This window comes from Malania oleifera, chromosome 13 (assembly GCF_029873635.1).
Source record: "Malania oleifera isolate guangnan ecotype guangnan chromosome 13, ASM2987363v1, whole genome shotgun sequence".
Classification (NCBI taxonomy): domain Eukaryota; kingdom Viridiplantae; phylum Streptophyta; class Magnoliopsida; order Santalales; family Ximeniaceae; genus Malania; species Malania oleifera.
Window position 1 is genome coordinate 32,216,802 of NC_080429.1, and position 26,630 is coordinate 32,243,431.

At 35.5% G+C, this 26,630-nt stretch overlaps 1 long non-coding RNA gene across 1 annotated transcript; it reads left to right on the forward strand.

The window, feature by feature from the left end:
• The first annotated feature begins 451 nt into the window (after nucleotides 1-451).
• On the forward strand, nucleotides 452-12,048 carry LOC131146274 (uncharacterized). Its single transcript, XR_009134288.1, has 2 exons — nucleotides 452-938; nucleotides 11,721-12,048. It is a non-coding gene; the product is annotated as an uncharacterized LOC131146274 (long non-coding RNA).
• The last annotated feature ends 14,582 nt before the right edge of the window (nucleotides 12,049-26,630 follow it).

Sequence of the window (26,630 nt, forward strand, 5' to 3'; positions counted from 1 at the left end):
TGATCTTGCCATGTGGGCTCATGATATCATAAGCCAACATTCAACATTTTCTCTTTAACACAAACCCCCCCGGGGGCAAAAAAAGAAAATTCAATGTGAAAAAATGTCCAAAATTTGACTATTCTCTCTCTCTTGGACCAAAAAATAATGCTATGTAAACAAAAATTATTGTACAAAATTTTACTATGCTCTCTCTCACTCCCATCAAAAGCAGCTCAAGATTACTGACATGAGCATGGAACTATTCTACAATAACTGTTGTCGTTCTATTATTTGTTTTGTAAAGCAGATGTTGTAATTTATTAATACTATTTCACCCATTCTTTTTCATTTTTTCATTTTTTTTCTAAGCACAGTCAAAGGCGCGGGCCCTCATGGTAATGGTCTCTTACTGCGTACCTAGTATAGTACGTGACAATCTTAGGCTGCTTTTGAGTTTTGACAGGTGAAATCAATAACAGCACCAGGGCTTGACACCTGTCTTGTGCACGTGAATGTCGAGTGGGGTTTGGTGAGTGCTTGTGTTGTTCGTTGTGGATTGTCCTGTTCTGGTGCATTGCAGTAGGCCTTCTGTTTTATTCATTTATTTATTTTTATTTTTTTTAACCTTAAGAAGCTTGCTTGCACACTGAAGTGCAGCAGAGGCCAGAGTGGTTCCCCTCTCGCGCCTTCTCAGCTCTTCTCCATTCCCGGACTCTCTCCCTATCTCCACTTGCTTTTCATCTCATCCTATATTTATATCTTGAAGCTTTTTCCTTCCCTAGATTTGAAGAGATGGAGGCAAATGGGGCAGTAGGAGGTAGATGTTGTCATGTCGCAACTGCTCTCTCTCTCTCTCTCTCTCACACTCTCTCTGTGTGGCATTGAGCGGCAAGGCTATGGTGTGGCTGAGCAGTGGTCCTGCAGTAGTTTGCAGAGGAGGAAAATGCCAGTTAATGGTGGGTTCTCAATTCTCTTTCCCCTTTCTCAGTTGTCTCCCTTTCAACCCCCCCCCCCTCCCCCTCTTAAATATGTTTGGATATGGATACACTTTCTCATTATTTTCTAATTTTTTCCTTTTTAGTTTATTAATTATTGACATTCTTCCATTGGGATTTCCTTCTTTGAAAGCTTCTTCATTAAATGATTTGATTACTTATCCATTTGGTTTTTGAAATTTATGTATGGTGGATTATGGCTGATCGCCTCAAATGTTTGTTGATTTATTGTAGTTCTTTTCATAATAGGGTTCTGTAGTTAATCAATATTACAATTTCTCCATTAAAGTGAATATTGTAAAATGGTATGCACACACACATAGCACAGTGGGAGAACATCAATTTTTTGGTTTGAGGTTGGTTCTGTCTTTTGGTTTGAATATAGAGTTCATGCCTTAAGAGATCAAAAAGATTGCACACATGTGCAGAGCAAAGTGAGAGCACAACAATTCCCTGGTTTAAGTTTGGTTCTTTATTTTGGGTGTTCAACTCATTTCTTCATATTTTGGTTTGTATTGGCTTGATTAATACTGATTAATCTGATCTTAATTGCTCTGCATATGGCTCTGCTTCTCTCTGTGTGTATATATGGATTGTATGTTTGTATGCATGTATATATGTGTGTACTACAGAGTCTGCTATATATTTTTGCTATTTGTCTTATATTTTGATCGTGATGTATATATATGGATATGTGCAGATGTGTGTCTATATATATACATTATGTATATATTTGTGTTGGTGTGCTATTAATTGTTGTTCTGTTTAGTCCTGCTTTTCTTGGCATTAGAGACCTAAATATTGGTTGGTATGATAAACCTAAATAATTACTAAATTTAGCCATAGCAATTACTTAGTTCTAACTGAGTATTCACAGTTATTGATGGCCTAAAAAAAGGCAGCAAAAGATTGGGTGTTTTGGGCCGTACATGAGGAAGATCCATGGCGGTAACACAGTTAAAAGGAAATTTTATTCTGTGAACAATTTTGGCCATCACATAGGTCATGAATTTGGCACTTTGGTTATAGATGATTCGACCATCAATGAAACTTGGATTGTCTGAATAACCATTAGATTCTTTTTTTTTTTGGGTTGTTAAATCTGAAATTTTGATCCCGGCTTCAACTACTTGAGTTATGCAATTACGCTTTTGATTGTGCCTTGGATGTTTAAGCTGCTCCTTTCTTTACTTTTCCCATTCATGCACCAATATATATATATATATATTACTTGGATTAAAATCTTACTGTTGCTGCTTTTTCCCACTTTTTGCACTGTTATTATTATTTTTTTTCCCAAAGTTGTACAATTTTGATACTTGGCTTCACTTAAGGGATTAGGTTGTGCATACCTGATATTTATAGAGGCTTCTAAACATGGAATTGCAGCTCAATCCATTTGTTGACAGAACAATGTACATGAGAACGGTGACAAAGTTATTGGATATTGTTGAATAATTGGCGTAAAATGGAAGACCTAAACTCAATGATAGGTCTCTCCCTCTATTTATAATATATGTCAAGTACAATAGGAATGACCATAATACCCTTACTAAATTACACTTATTACAAACCTAACTCTGACTATTAATAATAATGCTAAATAACCATTAACACTCCCCCTCAAGTTGGAGCATATATATCATATGCTCCTAGCTTGTTACAAATGAATTTTACACGAGCACCTCCCAAGGCTTTAGTGAACTAATTAGCAAGCTAAAACTTGGATTTCACATGAGTGCTTGTAATGAGTTTTTGTACAAGTTTCTCTCGAATAAAATGACAATAAACTTCAATGTGCTTTGTTGCGAAGGATATATCTGGTCAGGTGACTATGAGATAATTCAACTTTCCATCATGTCTCCTATACCGACCTGGGTTAGTCAACAAATCACCCATATCTAATACTAACTTACTATTGGTATCCATGGGTGTATCAATTAGGTTTGGATCCCAAGCCCCGTCTCATATAAAAGATCAAGAACATACTTTCTCTTTGACAATACAGTTCTTGTACGAGATCTTTATATTTCTATACCCAAGAAGTACTTCAATGGTCCCAAGTCCTTGGTTTGAAACTTACTCTATAGGAAAAGCTTTAGGTCTTCGATGCCCGATCATCAGCACCAGTGATCATAACGTCACCCACATACATAATAAGCAAAATCCTGCTAGATGGGGTATGACGAAAAAAACAAAGTGATCTACTGCACACCAATGAAGGTCGAACCATGACCTTGGAGATTGTTTTAATGCATACAATGATTTCTTAAGTTGATATACTAAGCCCGATTCCCCTTGAGCAACAAACTTAAGTGGTTGCTCCATATATACCTCCTCATGAAGATCACCATGTAGGAAAGCATTCTTCTCATCTAATTGATGTAGAGGCTAATGACAAGAGGTGGCTAAATAAATGAACAAATGTATTCAGGCAAGTTCAGTGACTAGAGAGAATGTGTCTAAATAGTTGAAACCATACACCCGAGTACACTCCTTAGCAACGAGCGAGCTTTCAAAAGAGCCACAGAACTATTCGGATTGACTTTCACAGTGTACACCCAGCAACAACCAACTACAGATTTATTAGGAGGAAGAGATACCAAATCCCAAGTATCATTATCATGTAGTGCACGCATCTCTTCAACCATTGATGTCCACCTAGAATGGGATAGGGTTTTAGAAATAGATTTTGGAAGAGCAATGGAAGGCAAAGTACTAACAAATCAATAATAAGAGGGTGACAAGAAATCATAACAAATAAAATTAGAGATCGGATGTTGGGTACAAGTGCGTTTACCTTTTTGAATTGCTATAGGAGGATCAACATCATGGGAAATGAGATCATTCGACGATGGAACTAGAGGCATAGTAGTAGAAGATGAAGGATGCACGTCCCCCTTGAGTCTCCGTGTGTATACCTGCAAATTGGGATGATCCAAGCAACAAGGACTCAAACTGGATGAAGATTTAAGGGGATTGGGTGTAGATATTATGTTTGGATCTAGAAGGCAAGGTAGAGGAAGAGACTCATTGAGGTCAACAAAACTCAAGGAATCAGATAAGTATGGTGTAAACTCAAAGAAGGTGACATCTAGAGAGAAAAAAAATTGATGTAAAGTAGGACTATAACATCGATATCCTTTTTGAGTATAGGAATAGCCCAAAAGATACATTTGATAGCACGAGGATCCAACTTATCCATTCTTGGAGTTGACTGATTGACAAAGGAGACACAATGGAATATATGAGGAGGAAGGGAGAACAAAGGAGCCTTAGGTAAGATAATTGAATATGGGATTTTGCCGCCCAAGACAGAGGATGGCATTTTATTAATGAGGGAGCAAGTTGTGAGCACAACATCACTCCAAAAAACTTTGGGGACATTCATTTGATACAATAGGGTACGAATGACTTTAAGAATATGTTTGTTTTTCTATTCTGCAACTCCATTTTGTTGTGGAGTGTGGGCACAAGAGGACTGATGGATCATACGAAAGCTAGTCATATAAGTACTGAATTGGGTACTGAAGTACTCCTTAGCATTATCAATACAAAGTATCCTAGCTAGCATATCAAATTGAGTCCTTATTTGGGAACAAAAGGCACAAAAGATATCAAATAACTCAGAACAATCCTTCATTAAATATAACCAAGTCATCCTAGAATAGTCATCAACAAATGTAACAAAGTACTGAGACCCCAACTTTGATGTGACATGATTAGGACCCCAAATATCGGAATGGACTACCATGAAAGGACTAACCACTCGAATTGTTGACACGAGAAACAAAGGGAAACAAAGGGAACAAGATGATGCTTTGCCGATTGACAAGGCACACACTCAAGATTAGACACAAAACTCAATGAAGGAATCAACTATTTCAACTTGTCCAAGGACGGATGACAAAGGCGACAATGGATTTGAAGTGGTGTAGCTACAACTGTGTAGGCAATGGGTGAAGGCAACCCAAAGTAGTAAAGTCCATGAGCCTCACATCCTGTGCCAATTGTCTTTCTTGTCTTTGGATCATGAATAACAACAAAAACAAGAAAGAATGTGACAAAACAATTTAGTGACTTTGTAAGCTTACTAACTGACATGAGATTGAAAGGAGATTTAGGAATGTATAAAGTAGAAGAAAGAGAGATGGAACCCCTTAACAGCAATAGTGGACGCATCAACAAGGTAACTTGAGGTAGATTTTTAGGATACTGGAGATCATAAAAGAAGTTGGTTGCACCTGTTATTTGGTCAGTGGCAGAATTGATAATCCAAGGACTATTAGGAAGGATACTAGATGAAATATAGACTGTAGGATTACCTTTCTGGGCAAAATACGCTATGTGAGAAGATGCTTGTTGAGACGACTGATACCATAGAAACCTTGAATACTTCTCCTTTGATACAGTCACATTACGTGGTTCACTCAAAAAAGTGATTAATGAAGGAACCATACTTTTGGGATTTGCAAACTCCATCCCAACATTCACAAACTCAGATCAATGACCATAAGATTAATTGTTGGAAAAATCGAGACAATCACGAACAAGGTGACCAACCATGAACAAGTCACAAGTAAATCAGTACAGGACTGCTACAGCACCAAGAAACTCAAAACACGACCCCAAGAAAGCAACTCACAGCACTTAAACAATTGGAGAAGTGAACCACTGAAACTACCATGGAGAAATCACCAACTAACTTATATAACGCTGACGTAGCCTCACAAAAAACAGCTTATGAGGGCTGTCATTGCTAACACCAAAAAAAAAAACCACTGACGAGTTACCACGAGTGCATGGTTAAAAAAAGATTGGATCTTTGAGCAAAACACATGTCCAACAGCTTGATATTTTGATATATGGAAGGAATTAGATCACTGAATCAAAAAAACACAGCAAATCCCACTGTTTCAGACCCACTAAACTCAATAACCGCTGATAAACTGCTTCACAAAGCATCAAACAACCATTCTTTGGGTACCGCACTTAAGTAATTAAAAAAGGTGAGATCTTTGGGAGGAAAAAAACATCATGAAAAATTCCAAAAACATGTTAATGGAGAGATTGGATCACTGCTGGATCATTTCAGGTCAAAACCATCCCTGAAAGTGGCTTCACGCGCCGGCGCATGGGGTTGGCCCTGGCAGTGTCTGTGGGTGACTATGGTGTTGGTTTTGACAAATCTATAGTGGATTTGATGTTCTCGAACTGGCAGTGTTGCCCAGAAAATTCCAGCAGCTGGTCTGAATTTCTGCTGCTGCTGGCTGTTTTCTAGGGTTATAATATAGCTAAAAAATCTTCTATGATGATAGACATGCAGCAGATTTTAGGTTTCAGGCTTCGGTTTGATGGTAGTAGTGACACTTAGGTTTTAGGTTTTAGAATCATGCTTTGATACCATGTTGAATAATTAAGGTAAAATGGAAGACTTAAAACTCAATGATAGGTCTCTCCTTCTATTTATAATATATGTAAAGTACAATTGGAATGACCATAATACTCTTACTAACTTACACTTATTACAAACCAAACTCTAACAATTAACAATAATGCTAAATGACTAAATAACCATTAACAGAGATAACCAATATCAAGAACCAGGTAATTTGTGTAAGTGTCATGTTTTCATGTTTCCATTAAATATGTATATCCCTTGCTAAGTGATTTTTCTTTCACCTAGCAATTTTGCCCATAATTTATTCCTTCATACTAGCTCATATCTTGATGTACATTAAAATATCAAATAACATAGGTGAGAAAATTTACTTTATTTGATATGTTTTTCAGATGCAATTTCTAATGACCTCTTATATGCATGTGTGGGCTTTGTTGATGTAAAGAACACTTGGGAGCTTGCTATGATAGTAGTTGGCAAGGTCTTTTTGGTCATTTTAAACCTGAAAAATGGAAGTGCAAAAAAAAAAGGGAAAAAAATCAGTCACATAATATCTGTGTAGTTGAAATGAATGTTTCTGCTTGTAAAATAATGTTTCACCTAACAGCTTACATTTTGTGGGTATAGGGCTTTTTAAATGTTTGCTATCCAAATCATTTGTTAATTTCCAATGGCTGTTGCTATATCAAGTCTATTCTGTTGTGAACTTTGTGTTTAAGTAGAGGTGTTTGCATTTGGTTTATTTTATTTAAAATTGATCTGCTTCAGTTTAGGTTTCATACCTGTTCATTTTTTATTTGGGGCGGGCTTGGGTTAAGCTTGAGCTTTGTTTGTGATGCTTTCTACTTTTATTGCAGTTTAGTCCTTGTGGCTTGACTTGCTATTTGGAGTCGGCTGCTGCATTTGCAGGGAGATCAGATATTTTTTGCTCTTAAAAGTTTTGTTTTTATTGTTTACATAGAAGATCCAAGATAGGAGCAAAATCATCTAACTATGCAATCTGAGTAAATCAGAGCACAATCTTAACAAAACAAAGAGGGTGCACAAAATTTTTATTATTGTCATTATTGAATAAGAAGGAAATGATTTCAACTCACATGAGAATTACACGAAAACTCCTTGATGATGAAGCTATTTTCATAGAGATAGCCATCAATGGTGGAGTGTGAAGATGCAAAGAACTAGCAGGGAAAGAGGAATCCCTTGATAATTTGATGAGAAGAAGTAGAGTGGTTTGCATGAAAAGTCAAGGTTTGGAATGGTGTCGTGGGCCATAGATCGAGAAGAAAACCAGACAACTGCAAAGAGTTCTACTCCCAAATTGAAATTGCAAAGATGCTGACAAGGTTTCCTTATAGTTTGCAGGCACCTTGGAGTGATGGGAATATCTTCTTTTTCTTCCTCCTCCTCTCTTCTTTCTCTTTTCTCTTTTGATTCTGCCTCTCACCTCTGTTTTATTCTGTTCTGTTCTGTTCTTTCCCTTACCTGTTCTTGTTTTTCTGTTCTGCCTCCCTACTGCTGCTGCTGCTGCTTCTCTTCTTCTAGGAACCTCCTTTCTTTCCTTTCTTTTCTCCCAAAGACCTAAACAAATTCAAGGATTCTTGTTTCTTTAGCCCTAAAATCATGAAGAAGCAATAAAGATTTTAAATTTTTTCAATATTCTTGGATTTTGAATGTTGAATTTAGATTGAAGAATTATTGCAATCTCTCCTTGCTAAAATATTCTTCAATTGATTTTCATTAGCAACATCAAATTTCCTGTGGCAAAGGGTACACACTGTAGTATTTTTCAAGTGGGTGTCATTTTCCTTTTAGTTTCAGTCACTGATGAGATCTTTTCCTTTCATTATTTATTTTCTTACTACTATTATTCAAAAATTTTCTAATAGTTGGTTAGTGGTGGAGATTTTGTTGTTATGATTAGTAGGCTTAGTATAAGCATTTTTGTGTTTTTCATTTGCAAGTTTTGGAATATACAAATTTTTTAAAAAGTACTATTGCATGGTTTTTTTAATTGTAGTCTAGCTTGATTCACACTCAAAATTGTATGCTCTAATTTTTTTTTAAATGCGTTTGTATTAAAAATTTTGTGTGGTTTCTACTAGTTGTAGGATGTGATTTGGAAAATTGTCTATGTGAAAAAAAAAAAAAAAAAAAACGCAAACGAGTACGTCGCCTATATAACACAAATTCTTTGTACACAATTGGTCCTAAGCCCGGATAAAGGAGCAAGGTTGGGTTTGGTAGTTGGACTGCCAGTGTAAAACTTTGTCAGATCCATATGAATTCTTACCAAATTCACCTAGGTCAAGGGAATAGACCAAGTCAATATAAAAGGGAGAGGATAAATAAGTCAGCACAAAAAACTAAGATTAGATTAGCAATTTGGAATATAGGAACTCTTAAGGGAAAAAGTGTGGAAATAGTGGAATTAATGTTTAGGAGGAAAATCAACTTAATCTGCTTTTAAGAGACAAAATGGGTAGGAGAGAAGGTTAGAGAAATTGAAGAATCAAGATTTAAACTTTTTGTACATTGGTATAGAGAAACATAAAAATGGGGTTAGTATTAATGTAGACAAAGACCTAAAAGATAACGTAGCAAATGTTAAAAGAATAGGGAATAGGGTCATTAAAACCAGGATAGCTTTAGGCTTGGAGATAGTGAACTTCATTAGTGTGTATGCTCCCCAAATAGGATTAACAAAAAATCTTAAAAGAATATTTTGGGAAGATATGGATAGTATTTTATAATGAATACCTATGTTTGAAAAGACATTCATAGGAGCTGATTTGAATGGTCACATTGGAAAGGATAATATAGGATATGAGAGGATACATGGAGGACACGGATATGGAGATAAAAATGAGGCCAGTGATACAATTTTAGATTGTGCCATGTCTTATGATTTGGTTATATTGAATACTTGCTTTATAAAAAAGAAAAACACTTAATAACCTTCAAGAGTGGGTTTAATAAAATTCAAATAGATTTCTTCTTAACTAAGAACGGGGATCGTCTATCTTGTAAGAATTGTAAAGTTATTGTAGTTGAACAAAGAGTGTGATTGAACAGTAGGGGATAAGGTTGATGCAAATGCTATTTGGAATAGAATGACAAATTCTATTGTAAGGATAGCAAAAGTGGTTTTGGGTGAGTCAGAGGAAGATACTGGGGTAGTAAAGAAAGTTGGTGGTGGGATCAAGAATTCCAAAAAGTCGTTAAGACAAAAAGAAATTGGCATAAAATATGGAAAAAATGTAGATATATAGAAAATCTTGAAAAGTATAAAGAAGTAAGGGAAAATGTAGAAAAGACTATAAGTAATGCCGAACATAGAGATTATGATACCTTATATGCTAAACTAGATACAAAAGAAGGAGAAAAAAGACATTTATAAACTTGTTAGAGCTAGAGAAAGAAAATGCAAAAATTTAGGTGATGTAAAATGTATAAAGGACGAGAATGATAATGTCTTAATTAGAGAATAAGACATAAAAGAGGTGGTGAAGATGCTTTGATGAGTTGTTTAATGAAAACCAAAATGAAAGATTGAACTTAGAAGTGACAAATGAGGAAAAGACTAAGAATAGAAGATTTATTCGCAAAATTAGAGTCTTTGAAGTTGCGATGACATTAAAAAAGATGAAAAGTGGGAAATCTATAAGACTAGATAAAATACCAATTGAAGTTTGGAAATGTTGAGGGGATGAAGAAATTGTTTGGTTGACTTATCCATTCAACACTATTATAAAAACCAAGAAAATGCCAAAGCATGTAGGAGAAGTACATTAGTACTTGTGTACAAAAACAAACGTGATATTCAAAATTGTAATAACTATCGTGGAATTAAGATTATGAGTCATATGATGAAATTATGGGAAAAGGTAATTAAAGATAGAACAAGATTAGAAACGAAGATTTCAGAAAAAGAATTTGGTTTTATGTCTAGGAGATCAACAACAAAACTAGTTATCTTTTAAGAAGTTTAATGGAAAATTTTAGGGAAAAGAAGAGGGACTTGCATATGATTTTTATTGACCTAGAGAAAGCCTATGATAGAGTACCTAGGGAAGTTCTTTGGTGGGTCTTAAAAAACAAGGGAGTTTGTAGTAGATATACGGAGGTCATTAAGGATATGTATGATAGAGTAGTGACTAGTGTTAGGACTGTAGGAGGTGAATCTAGAGATTTTTCAATCACAATAGGTGTACATCAAGGTTTTACTTTGAGTTCTTTTCTTTTTTTTTTTACTTTAGTAATTGATGAACTAAGAATATCCAAAATGAGATTCCTTGGTGTATGTTGTTTGTAGATGATATTGTGTTGATTAATGATAGTTGGAGCCGAGTGGAATCTAAGCTAGAACTTTGGAGAGCCACATTAAAGTCTAAAGGGTTTAGGATAAGTAGGAATAAGATAGAATATTTGAAATGTAAGAAATGTAAGGAGTAGCAATAGAGAGAAGATTAAACTTGTTAATTGAGAGATTAGTAGCACTGATAGAATTAGGTATCTTGGATCCATTATGCAAGTTGAAGGGAAAATTGAAGAAGATGTAGTACATAGAATCAAAATAAGTTGGGTAAAATGGAGGAGTGTGTCAGTTGTGTTGTGCGATCGTAGAATACCTTTAAACTTAAAAAGAAAATTTTATAAGACAACTATAAGACCGGCTATGCTTTATGGTTAAGAATGTTGGGCAACTAAGAAACAACATGTACAAAAAATAAAAGTTGCTGAGATGCGAATGTTAAGGTGGATGAGTGGTTCAACATTAAAAGATAAAGTAAGAAATAAACAAATACGTAATAATTTAGGCATAGCTCCGGTTGAAAACAAGATAAGGGACATGGTTTGGGCATTTGGAACGCAGGTCTAGTAGAACACTTGTAAGGAGTGAGTTATTTATTGTGTCTGACATGAAAAAGGATAAGGGTAGGGCTAAAATAACTTGGAATGAGGTAGTGAGGAAGGATTTATTAGCCCCTAATCTAATAGAGGAAAACACTCTTGATCGGGTGAATTGGCGGAAAAGGATTTATGTGGCTGACCCCACCTAGTGGGACTTAAGGCTTGTTGTTGTTGTATAAGTTTTGTTTTTATTCTTTCCATGGTTTGATGGGCAATGGAATTCATGATTAATGCTAAATGTGGATTATTGATGATGGTTAATGGGTCTTTTTTTTATGGCATTATGCATACTTATGTTGTTTGTGATGTTGGTTTCATTTATGTGTTGGCTAGATTTATGTGTTGGGACGAAGGACAATGGGTATGGTTATTTTGTTATTTTAATTTAAATATGTTTGGGATTTCTGATTCCTTTGTTCAATGTGTAGTTTGGATGGAGCTGATGGGGTTACCGAAAGTGTGTGGAAGGGGGAAGTATGGGTAGTGCTTTTCTTTATCTTTTTAGAAAATATGTTTGGGAAGGAGCCAATCTTTGTTCTAGCTTCTTTAGTTTCTGTGCACATTTATATCCTTTGCTTTGTTTTTCACCATCTATTATTTGATTTTTCAATTTCTGACATATGGCCATGGTTACTCATCTTTTTTGGCTCTTGACCCTTGGTCTCCTATCTTATGTTTTCATTTTTTCACATTGTACCTATTCTGTAAATTTTGCAAAAGTTATTATTTTTGTATAAATGTTATTTGCTTTGATTTAGGTTTTTCTAAAGTTTTTCCAGTGTATTTTTATGTGTAATTTAGTTTGATCTAATCTATGTCTTTTCTGTACTTGAAACTTTTTTGTAGTTTAGGCTTTTGTGGTTTGGCTTGCTGTCTGGAGTTTGTTGTTGTGTTTTAGAGGAAAAGGTCAGATTTTTTCCCTTGAAAGTTTTGTTATTGTTCTGTTGTGTGTATGGTTGTGTTTCTGTGGAAATAAAAAATCTACTTGAGCATTCTGAGATTTGCTGGCTCAGGTTTTCTGTGGGGCTGCCTGGGGTTGTTAGTTGTTACCTGATAATAAAGAAATATTGCTGTGTTGAATGTGGGTTAAATAATAGGTCAAAAAAAACCTTTGGGGTGAGGGGGAAGGTGTAGATTGGAATTTTCTTGAATTTTAGTCACTATAATTTGAGTTTGATGTTATTATTATTATTATTGTTATTAGTTTCAATGGGTGTTTCATTTGCTTATTGCTGTCTTGGGACTTGTTTTTTGAAACAGTAGCTTGGAGGATTGTTATATTTTAGTTTTTAGTAATTCAATTTTGGTCCTTTTGGGTTTAATGGTTGTGCTGTGTAGCTTAATCGCTCTCCAAAATCATTTGAGTATAGAAAAAAAAAAAAAATTTAGTATAATTAAAATGGTTTAGAAAGGAACTTTAGGAGGAGGCCTTTTTTAAAGGGAAAAAAAAATGTTGTTGGGATTTGAAAGTTTTTTTTAAAAAAAAAAAAAAAAAATAGTTTATGCAATCTGTTGGCTGCAGGAAGGGGAGCTTAGGCACGATGATAAGGTTGTCGTCGTGTGACCTGAAGGTCACGGGTTCAAGGTGTGGAAACAGCCTCTTATAAAAATGTAAGATAAAGTTGCGTATTATAGAACCATTGTAGTCCGCCCTTTTTCCGGACACTGCATACATGCATACATGGAAGCTTTGTGCATCAGGCTGCTTTTTTTTTTTTCAAATCTGTTGGCTGCTGGGGGATGGGTGGTGTTGTTTGGGGGGGGGGGGGGGGGGGGGGGGTGGTGGTGGTGTTGTGGTGGGGGGAAGGTCTCATTATTGTAATGGTTGGGTTTTCATATTTGGAGGAAAAATTGGGGGTGGGTGGAGGGAGGACCTTAACTGGAAGTTGGGCTCTTTTAACTTTCATATGTTTAACATGGATTCAAAAGAATGCTTGGCATTGCGTCTTTTAGAAATGTAAATTGGTTTGAAAACTTTGTTACTGATGACATTATGAATGATTATGCATTTCAAGAAAGTAACATACTTCCAAGTATTAAATTTGTCCCAACTATTTCCTTAAACAGATTGATTTTTTTTTTATTATAGAAAAAAGAAATTCATTAATAGGAAGAGAATTTACAAGAGGGGGAGAGAGAGAGAGAGAGAGAGAGAGAGAGAGAGAATAAGACATTTCCCAAGAAAATCTGGTACAAAAAGCAGAACTCAATACAACCAATTCTTCCAATCCCTATTTAAATTCTGAAAGCCAGCTTCTCTGAAAATTCCAATCCTGATACACCATAAAAAAGTCAAGAACTGAATTTTTTCCTACACCAAATACAAATTCAACTTCTTCTCGGAAAAAATCCGTACATTACATTCTAACCAAAGACCCCATAAAACTTTTATAGGGCTGTCCTAACCTTCCTTCCTCCAAAGCCTACAAAAAAAGTGATTAACAAGTCTTCAATTGAAGAGGGCCAAACCCAACTCTCTCATAAAACTGAACAATTTACACCAAATCCTCCAAGCAAAATTTGGAAGCAAAAAGAGATGAGAGGCTGTTTCGAAATTCCTATAACAGAGCATGCAAACTTCTGGAGAGATAGCCTTCAAAGGGTCTCGGTTATTGGTATTAATTTTGTTAAGCACAACCAACCTAATACATGTTTTAATTTTTGGGGCATCTTTAACCTTCCAAATAACTTAATAAAGTGGAAAGGGATAATTTGAATAGGTAAAAAAAATTCAAATTATTTACAAGAAAACACCCCTGAATGATCTAGACACCAAGAACAAGCATCCTTTCCCAAGATAATTTGCAATTATTCAATATGGACAACAAGGAAGACAGCTCCACCATCTCCCTATCATCTAGATGTCTCCTGAAATAAAGATTTCAAGAGACTGGAAATTCGTTCTCATTATCCACAAAGAAAGAAATAACTCTGTTTGGCTCAAGGCACTATCTAAAAAATGAGGAAGAACTTGAAAAAGAATCGTTCCCGAGCCATGGATTTTTCCCAAAACAATTCCCAGATCTCCTTCCCACCACAAATTTAGTGTTATGGGTAAAAATAGAGTAAGTCTAGGAAATAGACCTCCATGGACTCCCCAAAGAACATCTCAAGCTAGCATTGGTATCCCACCCAAACCATTACGAATAACTCAATGCCATAGGGAATTATCTTTTAAGGGGAACCACCACAACCATTTAGCTAAAAGAATGGTGTTTTAGACACCAAGTTACCAACACCCAATTCCCCCCTCTTTATAGACATACAAACCTCCGCTTGGCTACTAAATGGTCCCTAGGACCCCGCCCCCTAAGGCTAGACCACAAAAAATCCCTCATAATTCTCTCAAGCTTGCTAACGACTCTAGAGAGACAAGCTTGAATAAGCATAATTCTACCTCCAAAATAGAAAAGGGCACCCTTCCAACTATCTAATCTCTTCGTAATCCTCTCCTTTTGTAGTCCTCTCCAGTATTGGATTCCAAAAATCTGCCTCTCTAGGATTCCCACCCAATGGAACCCCTAAATAAATTAGGGACCAATCCAATAAACCACACCCTGCATCTGTAGCCCAATCTCTAGTCCTCTCATTGGGTACATTTAGGGTTGCTAATCCACTTTTCCCCATATTAATCTTAAGCCTAGAAACTCCCTGAAAAACAGTTAGTATACCCAAAATTCTTCTAAATGAACGGTTATGATTGTCAAGAAAGAAAATGGAATCATCAGAAAATTGAAGATGAGAAACCACCACCCCCTCATTCCCCACACTTAATCTTTTAACCAACCCTCTATCAGTTTCCCTATCCACCATCCTACTTAAAGGGTAAACTACAAGTATGAAGAAAAAGGGGGATAATGGGTCTCCTTGCCTAAAGCCTCTAGAAGCGATAAACCAAGATTTTGGTTCACCATTAACAATACATGAAAACCACACATTAGACAGACAACCCCTAATCCACTTATGCCATTAATGCTCCTCAAAACCCTTTTTCATGAAGACCTTATCTAGGAAACTCCAACTCACTTTGTCATAAGCTTTCTTGAAATCTACTTTGGAAACAAACCCCCTCTTCTTACTCTTACGGATGTCCTCCACAACCTCATTAGGTACTAGGATAGCATCCACCATTTGTCTCTGCCTCCCTCCCCACAAAGCGCTTTGGGCTCTAGAAATTGAATCATTGAGCACCTTGCTCAACCTATTGGCTAAAACTTTAGTGATAATCTTATACACACTAGAGACAAGACTAATAGGTCTAAAGTCCTCAACCTTAGAAGATCTACCTTTCTTAGGCACCAAGGCTTGAAAGTCACATGGTTTAGGCACATATTCTCAAATATGAAAAAGGTAGAACCTCACAACACCTTACTAGACTCCAGCGAAATAGGGAAATGATCAATAGTAGTTCTATCAAGAGTTGTATGAGATAGATTTGGAAACTCATCGTCCCACTCATTACAAAACAAAAATATATCCAATCTACTAGCTACTGCTCTAACCCCCCCCCCAAAGCTAGGGTGAGCATTCGGTGATACAACTAATTCGGTTAATTAATTGAATTAACTGAAAAAATCGGTTAAGAAATCACCATAACTAAACTGACCAAATTAATATGATTAACTGTTTATTACCTGATTGAACTAAATTTTTGGTTGACTGAATTTAACCAAACTAGATTCCAATTAACAATATTGGGGGGGGGGGGGGGAGAGAGAGAGAGAGAGAGAGGCAAGGGCGAGGTGAGGGCAAGGTTGAGGTGAAGTCAAGGGTAATGGCAACTCGGCAAGGGTGAAGTAAGGGTAACTGGCGACTGTGAGGCAAGGGCAAAGGCGATGATTTTGGGTAGGGAGGAACGGAGGATCAAGATGATAAGGTTCAATGGAGGAATGGAGGATCAAGATGTCAGTCACTAGGCGTCGAGGGTTGGATCTACGATTGGAATTAAGTCTAGAATCGGAAGAGACTAAAGAGTAGAGATGGTTGCCTCAAAGATATGGAACCTGGAAGGAACCTTAACTGGTTAATTTATATAAATTATATATAATTATTAATTATTATTAATATATAATTCAGTTAGCCGAAAATAAATATTTCTCACGCTAAATCGAAATTCAAAAATTGATATTTAACTTTAATTAAAACTGAACCGAACCAATTTATATTTTAACCAGACCGAATTGACCGAAATGGTTCGGTTAATTCGTGTAATTTGGTCTTCATCGAATTGTGCTCACCCCTACCCCCATCTGACCAAGTGAAAGAAGCATTCCCCAAAGGAAGATCTATCAACCCACAATCCCTTCTTAAAGAATCAAACTCGAGCATACTCTCAATAGCTCTTCTCCTCACTTCTCTATAGGAAATCTAACTATGTTGAAATCTCCTCGCACGATCCACCTTGGGGAACAAAAGTCAAAATAAAGCAAAGCTCTTCCCAAAGGGAGTTCGTCAAGGTAGGCCTAGAAGGACATTAAACCGATGAGACCCACCACTAATCCCTCTCTTTGATTTCGAGTAAGATCGACAGCTAGAAAAAACTCCTTTAAAGTATTCACTTTTGAAATAGAGCACGAATCCTATAAGACAAGAATGCCCCCTAAAGCGCCTCTTGAACGCATAAATTCCCTATCCTTACAATGCCCACCCCAAATAGTAGGAGTGTGTAACGACCCAAAAATTCATACTATATATATATATATTTACACTGTCAAGCTATATTTCATAACTCTAATACCCTGTATACATATACATATCATCATCACAGCCTAAAGTGGGTGCTGTGGTAAACTGTGCGTTCCATGTATAATACCTATGTAGCTAAAAAACATAAATATCCAAACCATAACCCAAAATACACAATACCAGAGTACTATAGACCCACCATATACATAAATGTACACCTTTCCCAAAAATCCCAAAATGTTGAGGGATCTACAACTCAGCCCAAAACTCATCCCAGAACTATATCGACTCAGTCGTTTCCTCTATTTCTGAGCCGGCCCTACACGTCTCTCTAGGTTACCTGAAATGTTTATAATGCTAGGGTGAGACACTTCTCAGTGAGGAGATACCAGTGTGTGACATATGAGTATATACGCAAAATATAATCTTTTATTAAAACTATAAATGAGATATCATGTAAAGTATCTGTACTATAACCCACATCTATGTCATTTAAAATATAGTAATTTTAAGTTAATTATTTAAACATACTTCTATCTATAATATATAATCTCTGCTTTCTGTGTATATTGTATATTTATATAGTTCTGAAAACTTCCTTGGATGGCTGTATGTCATGATTTAACACCTCATGATAGAGTTGTGCAGTTCGTAGGAGGGACTAAACACTGGTTGGCCTACCAGTGCTAGTCTAACTATATTTATGTATATGTCTGTAGCACGAAAGGCCTGCTACACCTGGTCCGGGCGCCAGGAAGCCCTCTACCCTATCTGTGGCACAATCGGCTTCCAATACCCACTCTATCTAAGATGTATGATTGCACTGTCTATACTATATAGCTACGGTACCGTGCTCTGTAAACTGCTCTATTCCATCAGAGTTTGATACTGTATAATACTATTTTTATATAATATCTATTTGTTTTACCATGATTCTGTATCAACTGTATTAACCATGACGCTATAATAACTGTATATCTATATCATCTGTAATTCTGTATGTCATGGTTCTATGTTCTGTATATCATGGTTTTGTAAAACTCTGTATAATCATGATTTTGTAAAATTTTATATAATCATGATTCTGTAAAACTATTTATATTTATAATTCTAAAAATACTGTATATTCATGATCCTGTAATCTGAATTTCATGGTACTGTGCAAACTATATGTCATAATTCTGTATAAATGTGTAAACTATAATTCTGTAAAATACTATATAGCCATAACTCTGTAAATAAAACTGTATAATCTGTATATTGTATCTCTGTAAAACTATATAATCATAATTTTGTAAATCTGTATAAAATTCTGTAATATTCCAGTATTTCTCATGCCACACAATTACATAAAACTCATTGAATATAATTTGTAAAACTGTATAATTTTCATGCTCTGCTTTGTTCAAAAATCATAATTTGTAACTCATAATCAAATACTATACTTTACTGGTATATCTTCTAATTTAATTGGCATAACATATTTCCCTTACCTGAGTATATGAGAACTGTTTATTATTTTCCTATTTCACGTTTGCGGCATTCCTAATTTCAACGCCCTGAAATTATACACATGTATTTCCCTAGTCAATCAACTGAATTTCCCACAATTATTGTATTCACATTTTGCTCGAACCTGCATATTCCTAGTTCTACTGAGCATCAACCAGACAAATATTATCATTTTTACCTTATTTCTTGGGAAAATACCCGCCAAAACTCTAACTCATGCCTACAACTTTTACACCATAACCCTATATTTCATAAAATTCTAATTCCTTAGTTCAACCCTAGAACTAAATTCATATTCACATTTCTAGGCCTACACATCCAATAATTCAGATAAACAACCCATAAACACTCAAATTACATCCTTACCTCAATTTTGGAATGGTGCCTGAACTTCCCAAACCAAAATTCTGTTCCGTTTACGTTGTAGAGAATCTTCCCAGGAACCCTGTGGTGGTTCATGATCGTTGAAATGAGGCTTAATGGAGCCAGAATTGAAGGAAATTGGAAGGGGGTTTTGTAGGGTTCTTAGGAGAGAGAGAGAGAAGAAATAATTTGATTAAATGAAAAGTGGTCTGTAGGACTTTATATCTTTAGCAATGCAAAAGAAAACCGTCTCAGAAAACCGTCGCCGATTTTCTATTAACCGACCTAAAATTTACTATTATCTTTTACTGTTCTGTGGTGAAAAACCAAAATCGTCGCCAGTTTTCTTTCTTCTCCAAAACACCGTCGCTGGTTTTCTCCTCTTGCCAAAAATTCACTTTTCCCATTTTCTTTTATTAATTATATTTTCTGGGCCTCTACTGAGTGGGCATAGTTTGGTTAATTGAACCATTACCCCAAAACCATTAATCAAGCTGAAGTTTTGATTCGCTAGAAAATGTGAACCAAAACTGAAACATTTAAAACAATTAAGTGAAATTTGGTTAGCTTGTTTTTAAACCAATGTCCAATGGCTAACCAAATTGAACCGTTAAGTATAATTTAAAATTTTAAAGTCACTAAAAATAATATTTTTTCTTTCATAATAATCAATAAATTTAAAATATTTAAAATAAAAATTTAAGCATGAAATACAACTTTTTAGATTTAAATGATTGAATTTTTATATGATATTATATATAATATGTATTTTATATGTATATCTGTAGTATATCAGTTCGGTTTGGTTAATTGTGGTTATTGAATGGGCCGAATGGATAATTGAAAAAATTAAAAGCTCCGAACTAAAAAAATGGTTAACTAATTTTTTAGTTCGATTTGATTTGGTTTTGCAACTTGGTTTGGTTTCCCTATTTTTCTTGCCCACCCCTACCAAACAGTATTCACATATCAATTCCAGTTTAGTTTCCTAGGTAAGTACAGTATAGGGGTGTAATACCTTGACCCTGTAGGATCTGGGATATTTACTTTTTATCATTGATTTATAGCGGAAGTAAATAAACTCAATTATTATTAAATCAGAGCGCTAATTAACCGTATTACAATAATTTATTTTCAAAAGAAGAAAAATTACACAATAGATAATCATCTGGCATCATACTAATAGTTCTAATAAATCCTTATTTTTCTATCCCCACTCGCATGCTTGCTATGCCTGATTTTCGATATGCCTTTCAGAGTCATCTAAAATGTAAAATATGATTGGAATGTGACGACGCTCAATAAGTAAATAAGATTATTATTATTGTGTAACCAAAATGAGCTTTTAAAATTTCGTAAAATAATATTTAATACTACTTAAATAAATGTAAATTTAAAAATTTTTGCATTAAATTTTTACCATAAACTATAACAGTAAAATTTAATAGCCATACGCTGTGATTGTTAAATTAAAATTTTAATTTTAAAACTGTAAAAATATTTAATTATATACATATATATACTTTTTCTTACACGTTTCCTTTAGATCACCATTTAGGCACAAGAATGCCCATTTTCATATAAACATATACTTTTCTTTCAAATCATCAATAACTCTGTACACGTAATTAAATATGTATAAACATATATTGAAAAAACCACCCTTAGGGCTGTTAGTCGTAAGTCATGTTTACTCTCATGACTGGGTTGTGCGGTCCGAGACTGGACTTAGCTAGCTGGCTGACCAAACTAAATCAACGTACATAATCATTAAGTGAGATTTTCCTTATTAACTCCTGATCCGGAACTAGATGTGCGCTTAGGAAAAATCCATTAACATATAAAATCACTCTGTAAACAGTGTGGGTGTATTCTGATTTGTTTAAACTTTAAACTACGGTACCGATCATTTGTAATTTTGAACTTCCTTTGTCATAAGAAGTTTTAAAACCATCTTATTTTAATTTATGTAATTTAAAATAATATCATGAAAATCTGATCTTTACTCATATTTTCATGAAACGTGCAACGTAAAAATAGAACTCATGTCACACAATTTTTGTGTGTATATATAAATATATATTGAATAGAAAGAAATGCTGAAAATTACCCGAGTGGATTACAACATCTCTTAACTCAAAAATAAATGTAAGAATATTAAAGATTAAAACTGGTATAATTAAATATGCGTAAAAATAAATTCAAGGGAATTTTATGAAACTAAGTAACATAATCGAAATTTACTTATGAATAAACACGGGTATAAATTTTAAATGAAAATCTAACATAATCAACTTTATTTACCTCTTCTTTTACCTTGTGCTACGAACACAATGAATATCTCAAAAAAATAAGATCGAAAAGAGTGGGTGAGTGAGAATTTACTCAAAAATGTTCTCTCCACCACTAATTCTTTCACTCACTAATCATTCTCTTCCTTTGAAAATTTTTGTGAAAAATGAAGGTTGAGAGCTTCCTATTTATAGGAAAATTTTGGAGAGGAAAATAGAATTTGTAAAAGTGTGGGGAGAGGGGTGAAATTATAATTTTTTTTAAAATTAAAGAATGCGCATGAGATGAGATATGTATGGATGAGGATGGAGATCATGTGAGAAAAATGAGAGTGCTTGTCGACGCTCCCATTTAATTAATTTAGTTAATTAATTTATTTAATTTTTTTAATTTTTTTTAAAAAATCATCATTATTATCATTGTTATTATTTGTAAGCTATATATATTTATTGGAAAAAAAATTAAATTCAAATTTTAAAAACTTATGTGGACCCCACACAACTTTGAGACCTAAGTGGGTCCCACGTAATTCCAATAGTTCTCATACGGTTTTATGAGCTCTACATAGCTACGAGACTCATGTGGGCCCCCACACGGCTTCGGGGGCCTTGCATAGGATACCTATATTATTATTATTATTATTATTATTATTATTATTATTATTATTATTATTATTATTATTATTATATATTTCTACAAATTATATCAGTCAAAACATTATTTTATGTACTTATTTATGCATACAAACAGTGTCTACTATGTTTTATCTTATGAAATTCCATTTTGACCAGGCCGACCTCTAGAGAGCGACTGAGCTGCAATGGTCTCTAAGCACTCATTTAGACAATGTCTTTCTTAGACATCAAACATGAAATCAAGGATCCTAACAGAGAAACACTTTCATTTTGATACTAACTAAATGACCATTATTATTATTCTACAATTTTTTTTGGGGTTATTACATCTTCCTCTCCTTGTATAATGTTGCGCTTTTATCTGATCCTACTATTGTCGAAAAGATGTGGGTATTTCTAGCGTATTTCTGCTTCTAGTTCCCATGATGCTTCCTCAATGTCATGGTTGTTCCAGAGCACTTTTACGAATGAAATCTGTTTCGTGCGTAACTCATGATCCTTCATGTCTAAAATCTGGATTGGTACTTCTTCATATAATAGAGTGTCACTAACTTTTAATGACTCATAACTTATCACATGAGAAGGGTCTGGAACGTACTTCTTTAACATTAAGACATGGAATATATCATGAATTCTAGATAGTGTAGGAGGTAGGGCAATTCTGTAAGCGACTGGACTAATCTTCTCCAATATCTCGAATGATCCAATATACCTGAGGCTTATTTTGCCCTTCTTCCCAAACCTTATGATTCTTTTCATTGGAGTGACTTTTAAAAATATATTATCCCCCACTTCAAACTCCAACTCACGCCGACGAGTATTTGCATAGCTCCTTTGCCGACTTTGAACAGTTTTTATTTTGTCCCAAATGAGCTTAATTTTCTCAGAGGTCATTTGTATAATCTCGGGACCTAAAAGTCGTCGTTCGCCAACCTCATCACAATATAATGAGGATCGGCACTTTTGACCATATAACGCTTCATACGGTGCCATCTTTATGCTGGACTGATAATTGTTGTTATAGGCGAACTCAACTAACAGCAGATATTGAATCCAACTTTCTTTGAAATCCAGTACACAAGCTTTCAACATATCTTCCAATATCTGAATGGTTCTCTCTGATTGTCCATCAGTTTGAGGATGAAATGTCATGCTGAAAGTAAGTCGTGATCCCAAGGCTCTTCGCAAACTCTTCCAAAATTGTGATGTGAATCGTGGGTCTCGATCTTATACGATAGACATAGGCATGCCATGTAATCTAACTATCTCTTGGACATACAACTCTGCAAGCTTGGTCATAGAGTAGTTAACTTTGATTGGAATAAAGTGAGCGGTCTTCGTTAGACGATCAACAACCACCCAAATGACATTCTGTCCATGGAGTGCTGGAGGTAGCCCAATTACAAAATCCATAGAGATGTGCTCCCATTTCCACTCGAGAATGTGGAGTGGTTGCAGTGGTCCTGTTGGTTTTTGATGTTCAGTCTTTACTTGCTGACAAGTAAGACACTATTCCACGAATTGTGCAATCTCCTTTTTCATGTTGTTCCACCAAAAAGATTCTCTCAAGTCCCGATATATCTTCGTGCTTCCCAGATGCACTATATAAAGAGATCGATGAGCTTCTTCCAAGATTGTTCTTTTGATATCTTTGTCATTGGGCACACAATCTAGTTTGAAATCTCAAAACTCCATCGCCAGAGATGTTAAAGTCTCCCTTCAGTCTACTTTGTACCTTACCCATAATCTTCACTAGCTATGCATCTTCTATCTATGCAGCCTTAATCTTTTCCAGTAAGGTCTGTTGGATTACTAGATTAGCGATGAGAGCTTGATGATTTCCTTCCACTATTTACACACCAAATCTTTCCAGGTCCATCATGATTTGATGTTGGGTCACCATTGCTGAGACTTATGCATTCAATGACTTTCGACTTAACGCATCTGCTACTACGTTGGCTTTTCCCTAGGTGGTAGTTGATGGTGCAATCATAATCTTTGATTAATTCTAACCATCTTCTCTATCTCATGTTTAATTCCTTTTGCGTGAAGAAGTATTTGAGACTTTTATGGTCTGTGAAAATCTCATACTTTTCGCCATATAGATAGTGTCTCCAGATCTTTAGTGCGAATACCATAATTGCCAGTTCCAAATCGTGTGTTGGATAATTCTTCTTGTACTCTTTCAGTTGTCGAGAAGCATATGCAATCCCCTGTTGCATTAATACACACCTGAGCCCTTTCCGAGATGCATCATTGTAAATCACAAAACCATCTTCTCCCGATGGAATTGTCAGCACCGAGGCAGTGATGAGTCATTGCTTTAATTCTGGAAAGCTTTGCTCACATTCATCAGTCCACTCATACTTCACATTCTTTCTTGTCAATCTTGTCAGAGGACCAGATATTTTAGAAAACCCCTCCACAAATCGACGATAATATCCTGCCAGACCTAAGAAACTCCTGATCTCATGAATATTTTTCAGTCTCGCCCAATCCACTACTACCTCTATTTTACTTGGGTCCATAGAAATGTCATCCTTAGATATCACGTGCCTTAAGAATGCAACTCTTTCTCGCCAAAACTCACATTTATTAAGTTTGGCATAGAGTTTCTTTTCTCTTAGTACTTTGAGTATTAGCCTCAAATGGTTCTCATGTTCTTTGAATAAATCAAAATATCATCAATGAAGATGACCACAAATTGATCTAGATATTCATGAAAGACCCTGTTCATAAGGTCCATAAATGCAGCAGGAGCATTGGTCAGTCCAAATGGCATGACTAAGAATTCATAGTGACCATATCTAGTTCAGAATGCAGTCTTTGGAACATCTTCTGATTTGATTTTCACTTAATGGTACCCTGATCGGAGGTCAATTTTAGAGAAGACTTATGTTCCTTGGAGTTGATCAAACAAGTCATCTATGTGAGGTATTGGGTACTTGTTCTTAATTGTTACTTTATTTATTTCCCAATAATCAATACACATTCTCATCGATCCGTCTTTCTTTTTAACGAATAGTACTGGTGCTCCCCATGGTGACACACTGGATCTGATGAATCCTTTGTCCAACAACTCTTGTAATTGTTCCTTTAGTTCTTTCAATTCTACCGGTGCCATTCTATATGGAGTTTTGGATATCAGTGTTGTCCTTGGTAGTAGGTCGATGACAAACTCGATTTCGCGGTCAGGAGGTAGCCCAGGTAAATCCTCAGGGAATACATCCGAGAATTCCCTTACTATTGGAATATCCTCAAGCTTTAATTCTTCCCTTGGTGCCTCCACCACACATGCTAGGTACCCCTGACATTCATTCAAGAGTAATCTCTTTGTCTGGATAGCCGACAATATTTGTGGTGAAAGGCATACACAAGTTCCATTGAACTTGTATTCTTGCTCCCCAGGAGGTCTAAACACCACCTCCTTATTATAGCAATTTATACTAGCATAGCTAGAAGCTAGCCAGTCCATCCTAAGAATTACGTCAAACCCATGCATACTAAATACTACCAAGTTAGCCAATTGTATTCTTTCCTTAACACAAATTGGGTAACCTTTAATTATTTTTCTACATACTACCATGGTTCTCGTTGGTGTAGCCACAGATAACTCAGTTTCTAATGACTGTGTCTCTACTCCACATATTTTAACATAAGTTGTAGATATAAAGGAGTGTGTGGCTTCAGAATCAAATAATACTACTACTTTCTTGGAGAATATGAGAATAATACTCGTCACCACATCATTAGTATTTTTTGCATCTCCTGGAATGAGGGCATAGCCACGCGCCTGAGTGGTGTTCTGTTGATTGTTGTTTCGAGGTGCATGATTGCCTCCTCTTTGTTGATTTGGGTTGTAGGAGTTGTTTTGTGGGTATTATCGTTGCATGTGACTAGATTTACCCCACCGATAAAAGACCCCTAATCCAGCCCAACACTCACCCCCATGTATTTTGTTGCATTTTGGATAAGGGGTGTTGTGTGCATTATTTGGATTTCTCGTTGTTGCCCTTGCCCCACATTATTGTTGTTGTTGTTGCTTCTTTTCCAAAGTCCTTGATTTCTACCAGAGTGAAACCCTTGTGGCATGGGTCTCTTTCTCTGGTCAGATATTTCCGCACTCCTTTGTAGACATTCTTCTACCTTCGTTGCTTTGTTTACCAATTTGGAGAAGTCTTCAAGTTTGAATAATGTTAACATTTCATAAATCCTTGAGTTTAAGCCTTTTTCAAATTTTCGGGCTTTCTTTGATTCATTCGAAACCAATATATGATGCAAACTGGGATAATTCAATGAATTTTGCTGCATATTGTTGTATGTTCATATTTCCCTATTTTAACTCCAAAAACTCCCTGACCCTAGAATCTTTGGTGGTTTTGGGGAAAAATCATTCAAAGAAGACTTTCTTAAAACGCTCCCATGTAAGGATTGTTGGATTTGGTCCTTCCTCTAGGAGTAACTTTTTCGAATTCCACTAGCATTTGGCCTCACTAGTCATTTTATAGGCAGCATATAACACCTTTTGTTCGTCTGTGTAATGAAGGACTCATAGTATTTCTTCCGTTAATTGCATCCAATCTTCTGCAGCAATTGGATAAGCTTTTCCCTCAAAAGTCGGAGGGTGCATTCGATTGAACTGTTCCACCGTACAACCTTCATGGGTTGGTGGACCATTCCATTCCTTGGAGTTCCACAAAAGTTTCGCCATGACTTGTGCCATATCACGCAACACCGTAGTAGCATTGATGTCTTCTTCATTGCAAGTCCCCACATTATTCTCATTTCCTTCAACACTCATGTTGTTGTTCTTCGGGTCCATTCTGAGGGAAAGAACTAGAGTTATTTTAA